The following is a 12314-nucleotide window of genomic DNA, read 5'->3' as shown; positions in this document are numbered from 1 at the left end:
TTGTTTTGAAAAAATAACAGCTAAATTAATCAAAAGAATGCATGAAATATTGGACTTGCATAAAAGATAAACTTAGTTTTATCAAAAAGTGAAGTTTCATTAACTGAAAATATGATATATTGTATTTTCCATACTTTATTCAAATCATTTTCGAGGTACAACATGACTATTGTACTTTTGTACTTCTCAGTTTTCTAAGAATAGATAAGATTAGAATTCATTGAATTCCTATACATAGACTCTAGTAGGTATTGCCTTAGATAAGCATTGGGATAAATGATTAGAATGTTTTTAGAATGCAAAGCTCAAATAAAATCATGGAATGGACAAACAGACAAAGTGAGATATAGAGCAGATGTCCAGTTCTCTACCAGTATTGTTTACTTACAGTATGACCCTCGAAAAAGTATTTTTTAGCATCTGCAGCCCTTATTTCTCAATGAATTATTAAAAAATGTATATGTCCTTGTTCTCTATAGATTTCCACATAAGTAGATATAAAAATTTAAATTTTACCTCCATTAACTCCGGAGATTTTTAGAGCTAAAGTTTTGAAAAAGTGACTGATAAAAAGAATTTTTTTTTGTTTCTCATAATTTTTGGATGGTTATATTATGTTTTTCTGGCAACTGAATAATACACAAAGAAAAACAAGTTAACTAATTATTTCTTTTTTATTCCACCAAAAATATCAATTTTATATGGCAAAAAAAAAACTACTGAATGAATTGATTATTTGCAAATTTTAGGTTATTTATTTACCCTTATTTATGAAAAGGATTAATTATGACAGTTGCTCCGCCCCCTTTTCTGACATCTCAATCATTTAAAAGGGGGGTAATTAAGTTTTTTAGTCTAAAAAATCATTATGTTCTAATTTTATTTTCTTTATAACTTTTTTGTTATTAAAGTTAGGATTATGAAACAAAAACAATTTTCCTGCTATATTTATAAAGATTTATTTGGTTTTTTAATCTAAAACAAATTTGCCTAATAAGTAAAATTTTCAAAATATCATTAAACTAAAAAGACTCAAAAAATATGTGTAAAAAAAATGCTTTTTACTTAAAGCCTAAATTTTTTATTTGTATTTTTGTATAAAGTTTCTGCTAGTAACAAAAATAAAAGGACTTCTACCTTAATTTTGCTAAAAAAGTCGTTTCATGTTAAAAGTTACTTTTTCCTCAGTCACTTTTTCAAAACTTAAGCTCTAAAAATCTCCGGTGTTAATGGAGGTAAAAAAAAATATTTTTATATCTACTTATGTGGAAATCTATAGAGAACAATAATTCATTGAGAAATAAGGGCTGCAGATGCTAAAAAATACTTTTTCGAGGGTCTTACTGTATATCAGCTAGGAGTATTCCTACAAAATAGAAAAGGTAAACATTTAAAGATTTAAGCACATAACTTATTCATGCCTTATCAGGATATATTTTTCCTAAATCATTGACAAAGAAAAACCGGATTTTTGAGTTATAATTTGTGAAAAAATGCTAAACATTTTTTTCTGATGCAAAACAACCCCATGCCAATGAAACAAATAAGATATTGTCTTTAATTTCTGTCAATGGTAAGGGGGTTAAACTAAGCAATACTTTTGTTCCTTTAAATAAAAACACACTGTATAAGTTTCTTTGTTTGTTCCTCCTATACTGTAATATACTCATGAATCTAACTATGCCCTAAGAAGGGATATTTTGTTGCTCCACCAATACTCTATCATTCATTTATGCTTCCAACCCTTGTATAGGGGTAGAATTTGCACAGATAACAGGAATGCAGTTGCAAATTTTACTTTGCAAATATTACTTGCTAAAATATACATAGAAAGAAAGAGAGAGAGAGAGAGTTAAAGAGATATAGAAATAGAAACAAAGAGAGAGAAACTGAATAGCGCCAAATGCAACCTGTAGATTTAGAATAAAGAATCAACAAATGACCATAATGAATTAGTTTGTGTTAATAGAGCTAAAATGCATTTGATAAAAATCAAAAAAAAGAATAAAAGAGAGATTTAACAATTTAATCAATTATGTCACAAATAAGAAACTCTAATCCTCTTATATAAAGTAGTTTTGTTTCTTTTACCCACTAAAATCTCGCTATTTTCTAACTAAGGTCACATAGTTACATACAAATTAAAGTAGGACAAAAACTATTTTTAGAGTAGCTTCGTTATGTCAGATAATAACCTATGAATTTAGCGAAATTGGCAACTTGTAGGCTTGCTGTGGGAAGTTTTCTGATTGGAGTCAGGACAACAACCTGTTAAAAGAACGTTAAAAGTGGTACCTTCTGCTGCTATGTCAAGTGTCACATCAATAGTAAAAGTATAAGACAGCCACAGCTCATTGACATGCAAAGTGCAAACTTCCAGACAAAGAGTTTGTTGCCTGTTATAGTTAAGTCAGAGTATAAAACGTACTGCAAAAGACCCTATTTGTTGGCTTGAGTACATTTGTATTTTTATCTTAATAGGAAAGTAAACGGGAATAACAGACAAATAAGACAACCTGTAGCAAAACGCAACCAATGAAAATTATGTTGTGCTGTTAACACTATTAATTAAACCAATATGCATTCTATTTATTGGTCTAAATTATAGAAAAATAGAGAGAGCTATTCTGTAGGATTTAAAATCAATAATTTCTTTTTGTTATAAATGAAATCAAAGATTATTTACTAATATGTTCATTAGGGTGGGCCGATTTTGGAATTTCACATTAGTAGACATTGGCAAGGGTTACTGGGCCAATATAAATTTTTGGTTTTATAATGGGGTGGGCACTTTTTATACCCCCCGCGTGCCGGCAGTCATAAGAGCCAAGTCACTTTTGAAACTTGAATGGGGCTTATCATACATATACATATATGACTTCCGCAACTTATGATAACAGTAAAATCTAAAAAAAGGGGGAAATGGACCCACCCTAATGTTCATATAGTTAATCTGCCTATTTTTCTATCCACCAATCTATTCATCTTTGAATATCTATCTACTTATGTATCTAAGTATACATATTAATATTTATACAGTAATTGATATGTTCATATAATGTGTTTGCATATACCATAATGGATAATATCCAAGTAAAGTTGATTTTTAACCTTTCGTACACCCTCCCAATCAATACAATTAAAGGGGTAGTTTCACGAAATGTATTTGAACTTAATCTAGTGAACCACTTATTTTTTCCTGGTTAATTGGTTAAACTACATTTATATGGCATATATTTGTAAGAATTTCAACTTTCTACCACGTAGTTTTTAAAATATCAAAAAAATATGCGGTTCACTAAATTAAGTTCGAATGCATTTGGTGAAACTACCCCTTTTAAAAAAACAAAACATTTGGGCAAAAAACATCATTGATGGACATAGTCAGCTATACAGCAGATGTTCAGTGACCCGACGGACCAAGAGAGTTATATGTTGAATAAGATATATAAGTTTTCCGGAATTTTAAAGTTAGGGGGAGATTTGAAATCTGCGTCAAATTTTAAGGATTTTTTTTTTATAAAATTCGTTTTTTCTATAATTCTTTATCTAAGAGCGAAAAAGCATTTTAAGTTAATTAATTTTGACCAATAGGATAGGTGGATTTTAAACTACCTGCGCTCTAATTGGTTGAATGATGTACGACATCCAATCAGAGCGCAGATTTTTTAAATCCACCAATCACAGATGCCAAAATTAATTAACTTAAAATGCATTTCCGCTTTTAGATAAGGAATTATAGAAAAAACGAATTTTATAAAAAATCCTTAAAATTTGATGCAGATTTCAAATCTCCCCCTAACTTTAAAATTCCGGAAAACTTATATATCTTAATGTTGAATGCTATTTTTGGTTAGTGGCATTTGAACAAAAAACAGCAGTCTATTTAAAGTAGCAGCAGAAAATCGCATATACCTCAATAGCGTTGTAGACTGATAGCTGAAGATGGATGGACACACTTTTGGACGCACAGACACAGTAAATTGTAGAGTTTTAATATAAAACAATAAAATTTGTTGCAATTTATCCGTGTTCTTTTAAAATAAAAGCATACTTCTTGTATACTAGTGGTTGTGCTCTTAGCTTTAAGGTGCTCTGTGTTTTAGGGGTATGAAAAACAAAAAATTAGCTTAAAACCACTTCTGGTTATATGCAAAGCTTCCCAAAAATGGAGATTTCAATTGTGATAGTAGTTATTGAAATCTTAAGCTACAGAAAAAAAACTTACTACTTAATATATTAGGATAAACCATTAGAGACAGAGTGCACTAGATATTTAACTGGATTTATAATTATACAATGTACTGGATAACTGCAAAGGTATATTATATGAATGGTTTGATTAGTGTATCCATTATGATTAAATGGGAAATTACCCCACTGATGTGGTGTATCCCATGTATTATGTATTATTTACCTTTACATAAACTAAACATCATAGGTTACATATTTTTACTTTTAATGTCAGGAATTAATGGCATTTCGTGATAGCTAAAGTTTTCTAGTTTTTTTTCCATTAGATATGAAGGATTTGCAACTTGACATGATGATTCCTGTAACAAAAGGTACCATTTAAAAATCGAAACAACTCTATGATCGTTACTAGAAAGTCAACAGGTCCATTCAGGGCATGTTGATTTTTTTTACTTTTTTGGCTACAATTTTTTACATGAAATAATTTTTTTATTTATCTTATTTTTTAAATAATGCTTTTTAAGACTTCAGATTACAATTTTATAAGCAAAGCATCTCTATAATGAAGTATTCAAACTGTAAGTAACAGTATCCTGTAATTAAGCCACAACTTTACATACAACGTTGTTTAGAATTATAAATTATATTTTGCATTTAAGTTCTATCACTCTACGAGTGTTAATGTTCATATGTCCTACCATCTGATTTTTGAGCTTTGATTTTATGATGTTTCCATTCGTATTTTCATAACTTTAAACTGCAGTTTTTCTTATTTTCTGTGATACACCTATTCCTGAACCAGCGAGTAGATGATGCAATTATACAGTTTTGTGTACTGTACCTTTTCTACATATAATTATATACAATATACATATTTGTCACAAAAGTATTACTGGTAGGATTTACAAGAAACCCTGTTATATAATCAAGAGTACAATGTGAGAAAAAATTCTATTATGGCTTAGCATCAGACCTCTAAAAAACTATTTTTTTTGTTTTGTTTGTTTTTTGCTAGTGGTACTAGTGTAAAATGAAGCTTGCCGAATGGGTGTTGTAAGGTTTGAGACAAGGAGGTATAAATGGTACATACTGCTACTTTGGCAATCGCGTGACAATTGTTTTAAAAGCATGGGGAATGCCTTACACTTGAAAAAAATCATCTTTGGATTGTTTGTCTGTAATTTGTTACTCTACCTCAGAGAAATGGTTAAAGTAAAAAATGACGACTATATTATGTCAAATAGCCAGGAGGTAAGTATTCAAAAAAATAACTTGTGACCTATGCAGAAATGCAAAAGTGAACATGCCATTTGTAATTTATTATTGGCCAGCCATGAATTCCCCACTCACCTATATTTTCAATATTATTACTATGTGTAGATGCCAGTTTATTCTACCTATGTACAAATGATCTATCAGATGATTTTTTTACATATGTACTTTACGTTATTACTTCTTTAACACATTTTTTTTAAATAACAGATTTAAATGTTTTGCTTCTGCTTTTTTTGGAGAAAAAGTAATGTAGCGATTATAGATTAGGATATGAATATCAGTGCAAGAAAAACAAAATCAGTTAAGTTTTTGTGAGGATTATGGCATTTTTTTTTCTCGTATTCATTCGAATCTGGTGGATAGGAACCGGTTCTCATCCATACGAAAAAACTATGTCTAGCATCGTATTATATCCAGCTTTCTACAAATATAGAAATGTACAATCATAAGATTAAAACCAGTTTTTTAGCCCTTGCCTTTGGCACCTGGGTGCTATAAAAACTAGTTTTAATCTAATAATTGTACATTCTATATCTGCAGAAAGCGGTTTATAATACGATGAAAGAAATAACTATTATAGATTTTCACGTGCCTTTACTTTTCAACACTTGTTTCTATTAATTTAACTCAATAGTAAAACTTTTACAAGACTGCATCTTCAAATTGCAGAAAATAATTGGATTAAGTTGAGTAGATAACACAGTTAAATCCACAAACATAATTGTGTGTTTTGAGGATTCAGAGGTAAACCAGATCTTAATTTAGATTTATATTAGAAGATTGCAAATATGCACCAAATAGTTTGTAATGGCCAAGTAAATATGTTAAATTTCTTTTTAGCTTGTGAGTATACTTTTCTTTTTACTTTTGATAAAGTAAAATTTTTTCTTTAAATGTACAATCCTAATAAAAGAAGTACAAGAAAAATTTTTGGGACAAGTCATACATCACATTGAGTACAAAAAGTACAGTAACAAATTAGTAGCTATGTCAAAATATCATGAATGTACAATTGTACTATAAAAAGAGTACACTTGAACTCCTTGAACACATTGTAAGAGTAGAATTACAGTTTTTGGTGAGTATGGCTCATTTCATGAGTGAATAATTAATATGAAGTGTAAAAACTAAGATCTATGAACCCTAAATTAGTACTCGCTCCCAATACACAGTATAACTTTCATGTGTCTATCTGTAAAATGTATGTGAGCAAAAGTTTATACTTTTGTTTTAGTTTCATCATTGAATTGCTTCTGCAAATTACTTTTACAAACAATATGATACAATAAAAATTTCATGAAAATTTATTTAATTCTTTTATTTCATTGGGAACCAAATAGGTATATAAAAGGGTTTGCTGAAATATACAGATAATCATTTGGAGATAAGTGCTGAGGGATTTTATTATTTTTATTCTGTAGATATTATATTGTTTGTTATGTTTTAATCAATGCTTATTTAAAGTTTAGTATTGTATTGTTTCATGCTTAATAAAAAGAATAAAAGCTTGCTGTAATGAACAGACTTGTAAATAGATGGATAGCTAACCATCTACAACTTTGAGTATTGATCCCATATGTTCGGGTTTCCCATGCAAACAACACTATCATTTAAATGCATTTTAACAAAATCAACAGGTTTTAATATATATACACAATTCTCCAAGGGAATACTTCATCGTGATTAACATAAACCAATTTGTTGATGTATATCAATGAAATGCATCTAGTTGTATCTGAGTAACCCATAATCTTTAGGATTTAAATATTTACTATCAAAATATTGTGTATTTAACATATCTAACATAAGATATCCTTATTACAATGAGATATAGGTAAGACATGACATATTCTAATTAATTATTTGATGTGAACTTAACATATAAACATTCACAACAAATGATCTTGATTAGATAATGTCACAAAGTCATAATAAAACTTTGAAATTATATAATAAAGGAATGTATATATATTTAAAGGGAGTGTTCACGAAAAAAAGATAAGGCAAAACAAGTTCTTGTTTTCTTAAAAAACGACCTTTTCCGCTGATATTTACTAAAGCCAAGATTAAAAGAAATTTTTCCAGAGTATATGAATGTGCAGTTAGTTGTCTTGTTTTCCTTTTATAGCCAAAACTAAACAATTTTGACATAGTTTATGGTTTTTCTGTTCCTAACAGTTAAGCCTACTTTTAACATATACCTTGCTTAAAATCAATTTATAGTTACTTAGAAATTGATAAAATAAGCCATATTTTTTTATTTGATATAAAATACAATAGCAAAGCTTAAAACAGATTTTTAAAATCAGTATCTAAATTTTTAACAGTTAGTAATTCGTTTCAACTATATATGACAAGTTAAATATCCCTAGAAACATTTTTCTCTTAAAAGGTCGCAAAATCAAGAATTAAACCCTGGTTATTTTAGTTAATAGGAACCTAGTAATAGTGTCTAACTTTTTATCTTTGTGACGTAACAAAAATCCATCTCTTTTCTACGGGTTTCCTTTCCCACCTTCCCTCACATCCTTAGATTTTTGTTACGTCACAAAGATAAAAAGTTAGACACTATTACTAGGTTCGTTAATAGAATATTTTTAGTTGATCAGTATAGCAAAAGGCGCTTAGAAAATGTTAAGGATTGATAAACAGATAAAAAAATTTCCATGCAAAACCCTTTAAGCCATAGAACAAATGAAATAAGATGAAATAAATGTGACCATATAAAAAGGAAAACAATAATGTAATTTTCTGCATAGATATTATAAATGTTTTTTCAGTTCAAATTTCTTGCTCTTTCTGTTTTCTTCTTTGCCTTTATTTTTGATGCGATGCTTTATATTATTGATTCACTCAAGCCCTTAGATTTTTTTGTGTAGACTGTTATACTTTTTTAGTAGCGAAGCTACTCTATAATTCACAATGTCCGTCCGTCCGTCTGTCTGTACGTCTGTCCGTAATTTATGAATTGGGGGAAACGTGATTTTCTCGGCTCCTATTCAAGATAGACAGCTGAAATTTTTAGTGAAGATTCCCACTATATATGCCCATCTAATATATACATTGTTTTGTCCGGCTGTGTGTTATTTGGGGTGCTAGATCGATTCCTAGATTTTTACGTTTTCGTGATTTTCTTAACTCCTTTTCAAGATAAAGAGCTGAAATTTTCAGGGATTAATTAATTTTACAGTCTACATATTTTCACCAAGTTTTATTAATATTTTGTTTGTTAATTGTGGTGCTAGGATCGATTCCTAGATTTTTTATGTTTACATGGTTTTCTCAATTCCTATTCAGGATTGACGGTTGAAATTATCAGGGATTGGATATGCTCATGTTCTACATATTTCCATCAAGTTTCATTAAGATTTGTCTATTAATTGCGGTGCTTTGCTAGATCGATTTCTAGATTTTTAAGTTTTCATGATTATGAGGTTTCGTGATTTTAAAGGTGTGATGATTTCCATATTTTACCAATATTAATATTTATTATATGACACTGCTTTATAATATATCTTTTCATGTCATCCTTGTTTGTCTACATTTCCATCTTTATTGAACATTTTTAAGCTTTAAGGCAGCTTTTTAGCCGCTTTAATCTTTTTACTGTTAATCGTTTTGCTACAGTCAAAACTACACAAAATTACTTTTTTATCAGAAATATAAGTATGTAATTTTTTCCCAGAAGAACTTCAAAACTAATTAAAATCTTCTGGATTAGAGCTGGTTCTCAGGCATACTGAAAAATCGTGTATCACACAGTGTTACAAATAATTTTCCACGAATAATAAAATAAAAATCAAAAAATCATTACCAGTTTAATTGGTTTTAAACTTATATTTTTATTTTAATAATATCTATAATACGATGCGATAAATAACTAAAATGTTTTAATTCTTTAACTGTAATTACGTTAGTATCCTCCTATTTCTATGAATCTATTAATAAAAACCTGGTTTTTTAATATAAATAAGAAGAATATTATTATGTATTTAGAAATTTAATGTATATTATAAATATCCCAACACCAAAAAAAAGTTAAGAAAGAGAGATATAGAAGTATTCTCAATTGAAAAAGTGAAAGAAATCCAAAGTCTATTTATGTGTGTGTTTCTTTGTGTGTAAGTGATTAAAAGTAAAAGAGAAAAGAGGAGAGAGAAAAAAAGAGGGTTTTGTGAAAAGAAAAAAAGAGAAATAAAAAGTGAAAAGAAAAAATATTGTAGGAGAGGGATGAATTTGAGATTAACAGAAGGAGAAGAGAAGATTAGTTTTTATGAGAAAGGGGAGGTGTAACCCAAAGTTGACTATTCATGGTTGGGAAACAAGTTTGAGAGGGAAGCAAAGTATAGCGAAGGGTTCTTTTGGTTAACTCTCATACATTCTTTACCAAATAGCAAATAATAAACTATAGCCAAAATATTATTAATTTATTTATAAATCCTTATGATAAAGTAACAGGATGTCTGTATGTTTGTCAGTGTGTTTGTATGTTTGTACCGAAGGAACTCTCTAACCGCTGAACCGATTGGGTTCTCCATAACAGGGTAGCTTCTCATAGGTCCCGGGAAGGTTTATAACTATTTGGGGGAGGGTAACACCACCCTTTAAAGAGAAATCACAAAAAATCAAAAATAAGAGACTTAAACGCAACATATACTATTATTTCTCAAATTAGATAATCGAAATAAAAAAAACACACACATTTAGAGTGCCACTAGAGGCCTCTGGGGTCGTAGCTGCAAGTTTGTTATATAGTGCATAGATTTATTTTATGTGTTGATTTTAACTCTGAGTTTCTACTTCAATGTCATGTAGACAGATTCTTTATAATTGTATAATATCTCAGTAATTTTTATGTTATTTTATTCTATTTTTGTAACACAGATACTCTATAATTAGTGCAAGTCTGTACGTCTGTTTGTAGCTTGGAAAAAGTATTTTAAGCTCAGGTCATTGAGCTGTAATTTAACTATCTACTGGTAAAAATTGATAATGATTATCATCCTATAACTTTATGATTTATCTGAAGAATTGAAGAATAATTACGAATTTTTCTAATGGGGAGGATTTACCTTGTACGGGCGAGATTGCAGTCAAGGACCTTGTAGACTTGATGTACTGTCCAGGTCCTGGTCCAGCAATCCAGGAGAACTAAGGATGACTGTTACGCACCCTTCTCTCTCCAAACACCCAAGGATATTAGGTTAAGTAACATCCAACAGACAACCAACTCTCTGTGATGCACGACCTTTGTCTGAGAAGTCCCAACTGTGCATGGTAACGAGTTGCGCCTTTTTTGGGCCAAGGCATTCCCCCTACTCTAACTATTTATGTCGCGCATCTGACATAGCAGCAGTAGGAACCATTTTTAACGTCTTTAGTTATGACGCGGTGTTGGTCCGAGATTCGAACCTATCACCTTCCCGACGACGAGCGGATGCGCTACGTGTTGAGCCACGGTCGCGGGTTAATGGGGAGGATACACTGCAACCCCATATATATAGAAACTGAAATTCTAGAAATGCATTTGACATTTCCTTTTCTTAGAGGTTAAAACCAACTCATGGTATTTTTTTTATACAATCAAAGATAATCTTTTACTGACCATGTTTGGAAAAAATATCTTTTTGTTTCAGCTTCGCTACTATTTGTTGTCGATTTTGTATATGTTTGTGGTAACACCGCCACTCTATAGGAGAAAAGAAGAAGAGAATTGAATTTGAGTATTGACGCCATGAGGAGGGAGAGGGCAATAGAACTTCACCAGGAGAGGTGTCGTACAACATGCTTTTTATACTCACACACACACACACACAAACACACACACATACATGTCATACACTCACCTCTTCCTCTCCCAGAGAGCCTCTGTCAACACACACAAGAAAAGGGATAGATGGATTCTTTTGGAGGATAGATAGATATACCATGATTCTCTCGAAGCTTAGATGGATAACTTCTCGGAAAAGAAGAGATATCCCCGCCATGAGCTATGAACTCAGCTTTAGAGTTACTTTCAAACCATGAGACAGAGAGAGAGAGGGTTGGGTAGGGAAAGGGAAGTAGAAGATTTTTGGAGAAAAAGAGGAAGCCATCGGAGACATCAAGAGTAACTTTTAAGAAAGTTTCAAATGAAAGAAATCACAGTACTCTAGCAAGCTTGCTATTGCTTAGTCTCTGTCATATTACATGTAAGGCAACCATAGGCATCAATTTAGATATGTGTGTGTGTGTGTGTGTGTGTGTGTGTGTGTGTGTGTGTGTATGTGTGTATACGTGTTTGAGGGTGTAAGGGTGTGAGGATAGGGTTACTCTACGAAGCTCTACAGATAGATATAAGATGAAAATAGAGAGTAAGAAAGAAAGAGAGAGAGAGAGAGAGAGAGAGAGAGAGAGAGAGAGAGAGAGAGAGAGAGAAAGAGAGAGAGAGAGAGAGAGAGAGAGAGAGAGAGAGAGAGAGAGAGAGAGAGAGAGAGAGAGAGAGAGAGAGAGAGAAGAGAGAGAGAGAGAGAGAGAGAGAGAGAGAGAGAGAGAAAATGAGAGAGAGAATGGTGTATAGTATCTGGTAAGCCAGGTGCAGTTAGTAATGATATTGAGCCTGGAACTAGTACCCACAGGACAGGAGCATATACCCGCCTCCCACACCGAGTAACAACAGGTGCATGGCTGGGTGCGAGGGGGGCGCGGCGGAAGCTACAAACTTTATATCAGTGAATTTAGCAAATTATGATTCAATGATTTAGTTAAGTGATTTTAAATTTTGTTTATATTTAGGTTTGAAATTTTTCTTTTTATCTAGGTGATTTTAAATATTTTATTATCCCCTTTTAAGTCTGTAGTTTTGT

This window comes from Acartia tonsa, chromosome 2 (genome assembly GCF_053477335.1).
Source record: "Acartia tonsa isolate MP-2025a chromosome 2, ASM5347733v1, whole genome shotgun sequence".
NCBI lineage: Eukaryota > Metazoa > Arthropoda > Copepoda > Calanoida > Acartiidae > Acartia > Acartia tonsa.
The sequence above is the reverse complement of the archived record's forward strand: the minus strand, read 5'-3'. Positions refer to the sequence as shown.